The following is a 12,142-nucleotide window of genomic DNA, read 5'->3' as shown; positions in this document are numbered from 1 at the left end:
CGACGATTTAGCTCGAAACATTGAAGTTCCAGCATTCGATTCATCTTTTGGCTCTACTGGGTCCACCTTATCAGGGACTTCAAATGATTGCATCGTGGGATCTTCTTCTTCATCAGGTTCCTCAGGCTCTTCACTTTCTTCAACTCGTTGTTGTAGAAATGAGTCTCCGGCTACTCGGTAGAGGTCCTAATCTGTAATTGTGCCTTGGGTGTACCCTGTCTTCTTGACATTAGCAAGAATTTCTGCTTTCAAGCACAGAATAGTTATTGTAAAGGGGAAGTAAGCAGGGCCAGAACGTCTAGCGGCACAGTTTCGAATTTCTTTCAGGATGATCTTTCCCGCATCAATGGTCTTACCCATTAAGATTGAGTATAGTAAAATCATTCGCTCTAATAAAATTGTAGTCCCATGTGAGCTAGGCAAAAGGTTGAAACGGATGAAATAGAACCATACCTTTGCAATAGGTGTTAAGTATTCTCTTCGACACGTGTGGGTTCCTTGTTTCGACATAGTCCAACTGGAACCTTCAACTGTAAGCTCCTCGAGAATTTCTCGCAGATTTTCAGGTTTGATATTGCTCATCAATGTGGAATATTCATCGTTTTCGAGATTTGGTAATTCAAAGAATTCATTAATAGCATTTGAATTTATCGGTACCTTGATTCCGCGAACTGGAACTTCTATCATCTCGCCTGAAGTTAAATTTGCATAAAACTCACGAACTAGTTCCTTATCCACACTTGGTCTCTTTTCACAAAACAACTCCCAATTTAGGGTTTCAGCAACTTGACGAATATGAGCCATAAATTCTCGGTAGTTGCTCTCCTTTAAAGTGAAGCCTTTTTCTAGATGCATCTGTTGGTTTTTGAAGATACTTTCGTATCTCACTTTGGCTTCTTCACAGTGGAATTTGTTTTGTGTTTCATCAATTTGAGCGGAAGCACGAGTTCTCTTGCGAGGCATGTTTAACCTGATCATAAGATGGAAAAATTAGTTTCTCAATAAATTTTAATAAAAATTATTAGTAATTCAATGATATGAAAAATTAATTAATTAAAATTAAAATTAAGAAAAACTAGGTCTTACCACCTTTTTTGTAAAAATATAAAAACTCTAGGAATTAATAATAATAATGAAGAAAAAGATGGGAATTCAAAAGAAGGGTTGGAGGTTTGTGGCTTAGGATGGATGGGAAAGGAATGCTGCACAAGCAGCTAGGGCATGCGGGCGTGGTGCATGTGGGAGCAAAGGTGCGCAGTAGGGCTGGTAGCAACACGGGCGTTCGACAGTAGGTGGGACTCGGGCACGCGCAGGATGGTGCAGAGGGCAGGTATCGCGCGCGGGGTGAAGCCCTGGTGCGAGCTGAGGCTGGGGCCGCTCGAGGCAACGCGGCGTTGTGTGTGGGACGTGCGTGCGATGGAGCTGGGCGTATGCTGGCCGAGTGCTTGGAGCTGCTGCTACTTGGGGTTTCGGCACTTGGGTATTTTGGTGCTTTGGGTTTTAAGTGTTAGGTGAATGGGAAGATGGGTAGTATTTATAGGGGGAGAAATAGGAATTAGAGTAGAATTCTTTAAAACAAATTAATTAATAAAATTCTAAATTCTAATCCTATATAAAGATAACAAAAATTAATAATTAGATATATGCATATATTAAACTATTAATTGCTATTTAATTTATTAAAACAAAGATAAAATCCTAATTTCATGCTAAATTGATAAAGATTAATATATAAATAGCTATAATTATATATTAAAGATTATCATCTTATTATCAAAACTTATCAAACAAAATCCAAAATTGATAATAATTAATATATATTATAATGGGTATAATTATATATTAATAATTATCATTTTTTAACTAAAACATTTATTCTAGAAGCCCTTTAAAAAATATTTACGAAAAGAGGCATTTAGTTTTTATTATTTACTTAAAAGAGCAATCAAATTTTAAAAATAATTCAATTTAAGTCCCTAGACTTAATGAAAATTAAAAATTGAGTTGCAAATTAAAAATTGGATCAAATTGACCCTTTTATTTGAAAAACAAAAATTTATTTTATTGATTAGGGAAAAATTTCTTGGAAAATTATGTTAAAATAAATTCCCAGGAAAGATTGGAGGGGTCACAAATTGTCCCGCTTAAGTTCCAACCTCCTAGACAGAATTTATTTTAACATACTAAACCCGAAAAATATACCTTAAATTATTTATTAAACAAAACACGAAAATTATTAAATATCTGACAAAATGAACGAGACTTTATCCCGTTCGGTTTTATTCCCCCAATAGTGTTTCAAACGCTGAGCATTAACTTGAAAATTACCTCTCTTACCTTGGAGTTCAACAACTCCGTATGGATAGACTCTGTGAATTGTAAATGGACCGGACCAACGTGATTTTAGCTTACCTGGAAAGAACTTCAATCTCGAGTTGAACAACAATACTTGCTGACCTGCTTCAAATTCTCGAACCCGGATGTGTTTGTCATGCCATTTCTTGAGTCTCTCTTTAAGTAATTTGGCATTTTCATATGAGAACATTTGGAATTCTTCTAACTCGTTGAGTTGGAACATACGTCTTTCTTTTGCGAGCTTAGGATCTAAGTTGAGTCGTCGAAGAGCCCAATAAGCTTTGTGCTCTAACTCCAAAGGTAGATGACATGCTTTACTGAAAACTAGCCTATAGGGTGACATTCCTAAAGGTGTCTTGTACGCTGTCCTGTAGGCCCATAAAGCGTCATCTAGTCTTTTGGACCAGTCTTGTCAGTTCGGGCAAACTACCTTCTCCAATATGCCCTTGATTTCTTTATTTGCCAGTTCAGCTTGTCCATTCGTCTGCGGATGGTAAGCCATTGCAACCTTGTGTTTCACCCCGTGCTTGTCTAGTAACCATTTTAACCACTTGTTCACAAAGTGGGACCTTTCATCACTAATGATGGCTCTCGGGGTTCCAAACCTCGTGAACACGTGTTTCTGCAAAAACTTCATCACAACCCTAGCATCGTTTGTCAGATATGCCTTTGCCTCGACCCAATTGGACACATAATCTACTGTGACCAGTATATACTTGTGACCAAAAGACGAAGGAAAGGGCCCAAGAAAATCAATACCCCAAACATCGAATAATTCGACCTTAATGTTGTTTGTTCGAGGCATCTCATTTCTGTTGGTGACATTTCCAACTCTTTGACATCGGTCACAACTCTTTACATATGCATATGCATCATTGAATAGTGTTGGCCAAAAGAATCCGGCTTGCAATACTTTGGCTGCAGTACGAGTTCCTTCGAAATGACCCCTACTTGGGGCTGAGTGACAGTGGTATAGAATCTTAAGTATTTCTTCTTCTGCCACTTATTTCCTAATCATCTGATCTGCACACTTTTTAAACAGATATGGTTTCTCCCAGAAATAGTACTTCACATCGTGAAGAAACTTTCTCCTTTGTTGATATGTCTTATCATACGGCATTAAACCATAAGCTAAAAAGTTAGCAATATCAGCAAACCAAGGGGTATTATGGACATGACTTACCTTCAATATATGTTCATCTGGAAATGTTTCTTGAATCGGTACAAGTGGAGAATTTCCTTCTTGCAGCTCCAATAAGGACAAGTGATCTGCTACTTGGTTTTCTACTCCCTTTCGATCTTGAATTTCCAAATCGAACTCTTGAAGTAGTAGTACCCATCGGATCAACCTCAGCTTAGTGTCTTTCTTGGCAAGTAAATATTTAATTGTCGAGTGGTCTGTATAGACAGTTATCTTGGTACCTACAAGATAAGATCGAAACTTGTCGAAAGCAAATACGATAGCAAGTAACTCTTTTTCTATTACCGTATAGTTTAACTGAGCTCCTGTCAGAGTTCGGCTTGCATAGTAGATGGGATGAAAAACTTTGTTCCTTCGCTGGCCCATGACAGCTCCTTTTGCGAAGTCATTTGCATCACACATCAATTCAAATGGCAAGTCCCAGTCTGGTGTGACAATTATGGGTGCCGTGACTAATCGATTCTTCAAGTCATTGAAAGCTTTTAAGCATTCTTCATTAAATTTGAATATCGTGTCCTTCTCCAATAATTTGCATAAAGGTTTAGTAACTTTGGAGAAGTCTTTGATAAATCTTCGATAAAACCCGGCGTGGCCCAAAAAGCTCCTAACACCCTTTACAAATGTTAGAGGTGGGAGTTTCTCAATAACATCTACTTTTGTTCTGTCTACCTCGATCCTATGTCTTGTTATCCGATGCCCCAGAACGATACCTTCTCGTACCATAAAATGGCACTTTTCCCAGTTAAGGACTAGGTTTGTCTCTTCGCATCGCCTAAGTACCTTAGCCAGATTGGCTAAGTAATCATCGTACGTATCTTCAAACACTGAAAAGTCGTCCATGAAAACTTCCAAAAATTTCTCAACCATGTCAGTGAAAATAGACATCATACATCTTTGAAATGTAGCAGGTGCATTACATAAACCAAATGGCATGCATCTAAATGCAAATGTACCGTACGGGCAGGTGAATATGGTCTTGTGTTGATATTATGGTGCTACCGTAATCTGGTTGTACCCTGAGTAGCCATCGAGAAAATAATAGTAATCTCACCCCGCGAGTCTATCCAGCATCTAGTCTAAGAAAGGCAAAGGGAAGTGATCTTTCCTAGTTGCCTTGTTTAGCTTCCGGTAATCGATGCAGATTCTCTATCCCGTAACTGTTCTAGTCGGTATCAACTCGTTATTCTCATTCTCTATGACCGTGATACCTCGTTTCTTTGGTACGCACTGGACCGGACTTACCCATAAACTATCTGAGATGGGGTAAATGATACCCGCATCTAACCACTTGATAATCTCTTTTTTCACTATGTCCTTCATGATGGGGTTCAGCCTTCGTTGTCCATCGATCATCCCTTTTTCACCATCTTCCAGGATGATCTTGTGCATGCATACAGATGGAATAATACCGCGAATATCGGCTATGGTCCATCCGATAACCTTCTTAAATTATTTCAGAACTAAGATAAGTTTCTCTTCTTGCTCAGTAGTTAACTCTGCTGAAACAATCACAGGCAGAGTAGAAGCGTCACCTAAATAAACATATTTTAAATGAGAAGGTAATACCTTGAGTTCTAGTTTAGGTGGCTCCTCGATTGATGCTTTCGGCTGTGTGTAATCTCTTTCCTCTAAATCCAAAGATTTGAAACGGGATTGTGGATTAAATTCATTTTGATTAGCTTCTAACAAAGCTAAGTTTCCATCCTTCTCTTCATCACTTGGAGGGTCTGATGTCAAAATTCTTTCCAGAGGATCCTCAACAGAGTTGAGTTCCTTCTCCACTATTAAATCCTCTAAGTTGGATACTGCAGAACAATCATCTATTGTGTCAAGAAATCGGATTGACTTGAAAACATTAAATGTTACCTGATCGTCCTGAACGCGTATAGTAAGTTCGCCCTTCTACACATCAATAAGTGTCATTTCGGTTGATAAGAACGGTCTCCCCAGGATAACTGGTACTTCTTTGTCTGCTTCGAAATCTAAAATTACAAAATTAGCAGGAAATATAAACTTATCTATACGTACCAATACATCCTTGATTTTTCCTTCTGGATGTGCTAAGGATCGATCTGCTAGCTGAAGTGTAACCGTAGTAGGTCTAACTTCACCTATCCCTAACTTCTTAAATATCGACATAGGCATCAAGTTGATACTTGGGCCCAAGTCGCATAGTGCCTTACCACAATAAGCTGCTCCAATGTTGCATGGTATGGTAAAACACCCAGGATCCTTCAGCTTAGGGGGTAATTTTTCTTGAAGATATGCACATCATTCCTTCGTCAAAGCTACCGTCTCAAATTATCCAAGTCTTCGCTTCTTGGACAGGATATCTTTCATGAATTTTACGTAATTTAGCATTTGTTCAAGTGCTTCAACCAACGGGATGTTGATATGAAGTTGCTTGAGTACGTCAAGGAACTTCTTGAATTGGACCTCCTGTTTTTGCTTTTGGAGTCTTTAAGGGTAAGGTGGTGGAGGTTTATATACTAGAGTTGGTACTGGTTGATTTATCTTTGGCGGCAATTCTGCTGCTAACGAAATGATTGGCTGATCAGAATTGGCTGGTTCTGAGGTTACCTTTTTAAGTATTGCAGGTTCTGGTTCTAGTGGAACAGGAACTTCAACACTCAGTTGAACTTCTTCCGAATCTTAAGCTTCAGCATGCTCCTTTTCAGCTTCAATGATGTTGGGCTCTACCGATTTTCCGCTCCTTAATGTTAGTGCTTTACAATGCTCCTTCCCTAGATTTCTTGGATTTTCTGTGTTACTAGGTAAAGCACCTTGTGGACGGTTCCTAAGTTCAGTAGCAAGCTGGCCCACTTGATTCTCCAAATTCCTTAGAGTGGCGTCATTTTTCGCCATGTATGCCTTCAATAAATTCTCTAAGCTATTGGACGATTCAGCCTGAACTAGTTTCTGAACTTGTTGTGAAAAACTAGGCAGCTGGGTTGGTCTAGGTTGGGCATAGTTGTTACTGCCTCCAGCCCCTTGGTTACTTTAGGAAAGATTGGGGTGATTTCGCCACGATGGGTTGTAAAAGTTATATTGCAGCCCTTGCCTTCCTCGGTTCTGGTTCTGATTACCTATGTAGTACATGGATTCTGGGTTTGACGGACATTCTTCAAACACATGTCCTTCCCCACAATAGACACAGGCTATATTCTCATATTAGTTAGGTGGTTGAGCTGCAAAACTGTTTGACCCATTAGTGGTAAGATTCTTTAACATTGAAGATATCGAAGATACCTGGGATGCAAGTGAAGTGAGAGCGTCCACTTTATAGATTCCAGCAGCTCGTCTTCCTGATGTTGCTCGATTGGTTGGCCACTGATAATTGTTACTGGCGATCCTCTCGATGATTTCATAAGCCTCATTGTATGAATTGGATAAGATAGCACCGTTAGCAGAAGCATCTACTACCATCCTTGTGTGAGCGTTGAGACCATTGTAAAATGTCTCAAGTTGGATGCAATGCGAAATTCCGTGATGAGGGCACTTTCGTAATAACTCTTTGAATCTTTCCCATGCCTCATACAAGGACTCATCATCCATTTTTTGGAAAGCAGTAATCTCATTCTCAACTTAGCAATCTTGCTAGGCGGGAAATACTTCACAAGAAATCTCTCGCTAACTCTTGCCATGTAGAAATCGAGTTCGTGGCGTTGAGTTTAACCAGCTCGAGCTCATCCCTCAGCGAGTACGGAACAGTTTTAATCGTAATGCATCTTCGAGTACTCCAGCTAGCTTGAAAGAGTCACTCACCTCCATAAATGTCTTAAATGAAGATGAGGATCTTGATGAGGCATTCCACCGAATCGACCCATCGTCAAGCATCGGAACATGACCGGCTTCACCAATTGTTGTGCCTCGATCTCGGGTCTTCTAATACCTGGATTAAGGTCATTAAAAACTGGCACGTCATATTTTCGTAAAGCTCTATCCCTATCATCAGCAATAAGGATAGGATTTTGAGCAAGGTTTGCTTCGTTTCTTTGATTGATATTCTCGAAATTCATCTCTTCGGTCCTTCTCTGGTTCACTTGTCTTCTTCGTTGGCGAAAGGTTTGTTCTATTTTAGGGTCCACTAGGAGTAAGTAGATAATTCGGTCAATACTCATAAACACCTGAAATAATCAGAGATGAATTAATTAAGTAAGTAAAATTGAATAAGAAAATAAAAGAACCAAAATGTAAAAATAAATTCACAAATAATGTTTTTTTTAAAAAACAATCTCCGGCAACGGCGCCAAAAACATGGAACGGTGGAAATGTGCAAGTGTACACAATCGTAACAAGTAATAAAGTGACAAGTAAATGTCGAGTTATCGTACCCATAGGGACTGTAAAAAGCGATATGTATAAAATTAATTAAAACACTTTGGTGAGGTAAAAATGATTTTGGTTTGAAAAGAGTAATTTATAAACTAAGATTTTAAAACTAAGCAAACAATTTAAATAAAATAAAAGAGTTCTAGTGCACAATTTCAATTAAGATTTAATCAAGATGATATAATTGTGTTGGATTAATTATACCTTTTAACCTAGAAATATTAAATTGTACTTACTACTGTTATGAATAAATTCACGGCAACCCAAAGAATTTGCTAACTTATGAACATATTTACTAATTAAAAAATTCCATTTATCTCTTGAACATATCCCTATGCCAATTCAACCGACTAAATAGATTTAATAAAGTAAACATGCTATCGCACATACATACTTATTGAATTAAATTATCTCTCGCATATTCCTATGTCGATTCAACCGATTAATTCAACTTAATAAACATGTAAAAGATTATGTGAAGTAACAAAGTACCCATACCTTGAAACAATTTAATCACAACAATCTTGCAAGTTATGCAAGGCATATGAATCGCCAAATACAATGCTAATTTAATTTTCAATTGCCTTAGAAGAATTAAACATGCACTGATTAAGTACTGAGTCCATTAATTGCAAAATCAATCCGTTTAAACAATTAATTCTTTAGTTATCTAAACAATTATAATGCCAGATAACCTAAACATGATTTTACTTATTCAAGCATTTCACTGAGGCTTATAACGGCATAAACACTATTTTAATAATTCAAGTAGGCAAAATATAATCAACCCAACATGAATTAAATTCAAGATAAATTGATTAAAATAACCATTTCAACAACAATATTTTTCATAGATATGTTCATCATAAAAACAACAGAATTAAAAAGAAAGGGAATAGAAAGCAAATCCAGTGTTTCTCTGCGGCTTGACTGTTGCTCTGTTCTTAGTCTCCGTTGTCTTGGCTGAGAAAGGCTTCTATGAATCCTTGATTGCTGCCCAAGATGGCTGAAGAACACCTCTTTCTCAAGAGAGGAAATTGGCACAAGAGGAAGGGAAAATGGGATGGAAAAATGGAGAGGAAACTTTGAGAGAAGTGAAGAGAGGATGAGAGAATGTTGTGGAATGAGGGATTTTGAGGGATGCTTTGAAATGGGCAGCATAGGGTGGCTTTTATAGCTGAAGAGGGCTGCTAAAAATAGCAAATTCAGCAGACAAGAGAACCCTCCCATGGCCGGCCACACACATGGCAAGGTTGAAGCTTTCAACCTTGCTAAAAATAGGCTGGGGCAAATCTACAAAGCCTAAAATAAAGGTGGAGTTTGAACGTAATCTGGAGGTTTTCAAGGAATTTTGCAATAATATTTTATCAGATAATTTGTTGATTTGGGTCAGCCAATGGACGGTTCTGTCAGCCCAATTAGTGGCTGGTTTGGCTCACTCCATTCGGTTCAACCAAAGGCGGTTCACTAGGCCCTTTCTTCATAATTAATTGAAATTAATTCATTTAACCTAAATTAAATAGGAAATAAATTAAAATTAATTTAATTATGAATTAATAAAAATTTCTGGACTATCTTGGGCTGGAAATTAATTGGCCTCGATACTTCAAATTGCTCTCAATTTTGTTCTTCTCGCAGTGTTCACCGAGCCCTTTTTCTACAATTGTGTAATTCTGTCAAAAATAACCAAATTTAATCAAAATTAACTACAAAATTAATTAAAATTCATAATGTTCATATTTTTAATATAAATTAATTATTTTATATTATTTAATTATTCTTTTGACAAGAATTTAACCGAATTTGCATGAATTTAAGTAGAATTGGGTATGAAAAAGTATATAATTTTTTGTGTTTCCAATTGCCCAATTTGATTTCATGCTAATTACTTGGTAAGTTTTTTTTCCGATTATTCGAGCTTACTAAGCATGAAAATGCTTACCCCCTCTCTTTTCCTTGTCTCTCATAGAGCTCGAGGACTCGTAAAGATTGGAAGACGGTTGGAGAGTCAGCATACTATCAAATAGACTAGCTTTGGTATAAAGACATTTCTAAATTGTTCAATGACATGTATAGGTATTTTGAGTATTTTGTTATATGTGTCATTTGATTTTCCAAATAAAGGCTTGTAAAGATAAATCTATCTTTTTGTTTATGGTCATAGAGATCGGCTTGTTTTGAAGTAGGCTATGATCTACAAAATTTCCATGCAAGTTAATAATCATGTGCGATGGTTAAATTCCAATTGGCAATGAGTCATAAGAACGGGCCGAGAAGAGGCCCGAGCTGCCTTCTTTGATATGATGGATGAATGGTTTGGGGATTACCTGAAGAATCGCCCCAACATACCAAGACCTCCCCCGCCCCCTAACCAACTTGATGAGGATATGCCACGAGGTATGGCACTGGTAAGAATTGGTAAAGCCCCTGTTGATAAGCTTAGAAAGTATGGGGCTGAGGAATTCAGAGCTAAAGTTGATGATGATGTTGAAAGAGCCGAGTTTTGGCTCGAGAACACTACACGAGTGTTAGATGATTTGTCGTACACACCTGAGGAGTGTTTGAAGTGTGCCATGTCCCTTTTAAAAGATACTGTGTATCATCGGTGGAAGACTGTATCCTCGGTAGTGCCAAAGGAAAATATCACTTGGGATTTATTCCAAGCAGAGTTTAGGAAGAAATACATTAGCCAACGGTTTCTAGACTCGAAGCAAAAGGAGTTCTTGAAACTCAAACAAGGGAACAAGACTGTCGTAGAATACGAACGAGAGTTCATGAGGCTAAGTCAGTACGCAACTGAATGGGTCCAAACCGAGTCAAAAATGTGTAAACGCTTCGAGGAAGGTCTGAATGAGGAAATTAAGTTATTGGTTGGGATCCTGGAAATACTGGAGTTTGCCGCATTGGCTGATCGGGCCAAGAAAGCTGAGGAGCTTAACAACGAAAGAAAGCAAGCAAAGAGAGAAGCCCAAGTCGTGAGCAAGAGGTCCAGTGGTAAAACACTCTCGTTTGCCACAAAGAAATCAAAGAGCCAGCATGAACGTTCGATTTCATCAGTAGGATATTCAGGTAGAGCGAGAAGCTCTAAACGATGAAGCCAAAAGTCTTCCTCCTCGATAGTAACTAGTGTGGGGAGTGTAGATGATCAAAATTCTAAGTGTAAGAGTTACAACAAATTTCACTATAGAGAATGTCGAGTGAAGAGCGGTGCATGTTTCAAATGTAGATCTCTTGACCACTTTTTCTCAGGGACTGCCCAGAGTGAGTCGAGAAAGAAAAGGAAGTAGCCCTGAAGTAGAGTACTCCCATTTCACGAGGTAGACCTCTGAGATATCCTGGAAGTGTCAGTGGCAGTCGAGTTGCGGCTAAAGACGCTGCAAAACTAGAGGCCCAATCCCCGGCAAGAACGTATGCGATACGCGCCCGAGAGAAAGCATCTGCTCTTGATGTTATCACGGGTACCTTTTCTCTTTTCGATACATGTGTTATTGCCTTAATTGACCCGGGGTCGACGCATTCATACATTTGTATAAGCTTGGTATCTAGAATGAACATACTCATTGAGCCTACAGAATTTATTATTAAAGTGTCAAACCCACTAGGCAGATCAGTCATGGTTGATAAAGTCTGTAAGAATTGTCCTTTGATGATTCAGGGTCATTGTTTTTCGGCTAATCTTATGTGGTTACCATTTGATGAATTTGATGTAATACTTGGTATGGATTGGTTAGCACTGCATGATGTAATTGTAAATTGTGGTAGTAAGTATACTAAATTAAAATACCCGGATAGTGAGATTCTACGAGTTGATTCAAGAGAGTTGGGTACGCCTCCGGTAGTGATCACGGCAATGGTTGCTCAGTGATATATGAGAAAAAGGTATGAAGCCTACCTTGCAATTGTATTGAACACTAAGGAAATAGAGTTGAAGATTGAGTCTATGCCTATAGTATATGAGTACCCAGATGTATTTCCAGAAGAATTACCTGGATTACCTCTTGAAAGGGAAATAGAATTTGGTATTGAGTTGGTGCCAGGGATAGCTCCTATTTCAATTGCTTCGTATAGGATGACACCAACTGAACTAAGAGAGTTGAAAGCACAGTTGCAAGAGCTGACGGATAAAGGATTTGTAAGATCGAGCTTTTCACCTTGGGGTGCTCCCATTCTATTTGTAAGGAAGAAAGATGGTTCGATGAGGTTAAGTATAGATTACCGCCAACTGAACAAAGTAACTATTAATAATAAGTATCA

The 12,142-nt window shown here is 38.2% G+C and overlaps 1 non-coding gene and 1 pseudogene across 1 annotated transcript; one reads left to right on the top strand and one right to left on the bottom strand.

Annotated features, from left to right (window-relative positions):
- Nucleotides 1-12,142, bottom strand: part of LOC108475150 (multicopper oxidase LPR1-like) — a 94,645-nt pseudogene that overhangs the window by 28,287 nt on the left and 54,216 nt on the right.
- On the top strand, nt 7,038-7,142 carry LOC128290947 (small nucleolar RNA R71). Its single transcript, XR_008280726.1, has one exon. It is a non-coding gene; the product is annotated as a small nucleolar RNA R71 (small nucleolar RNA).

The sequence above is a fragment of the Gossypium arboreum genome, chromosome 3 (assembly GCF_025698485.1).
Source record: "Gossypium arboreum isolate Shixiya-1 chromosome 3, ASM2569848v2, whole genome shotgun sequence".
Classification (NCBI taxonomy): Eukaryota; Viridiplantae; Streptophyta; class Magnoliopsida; order Malvales; family Malvaceae; genus Gossypium; species Gossypium arboreum.
This window is presented reverse-complemented; position numbering and strand designations above follow the sequence as displayed.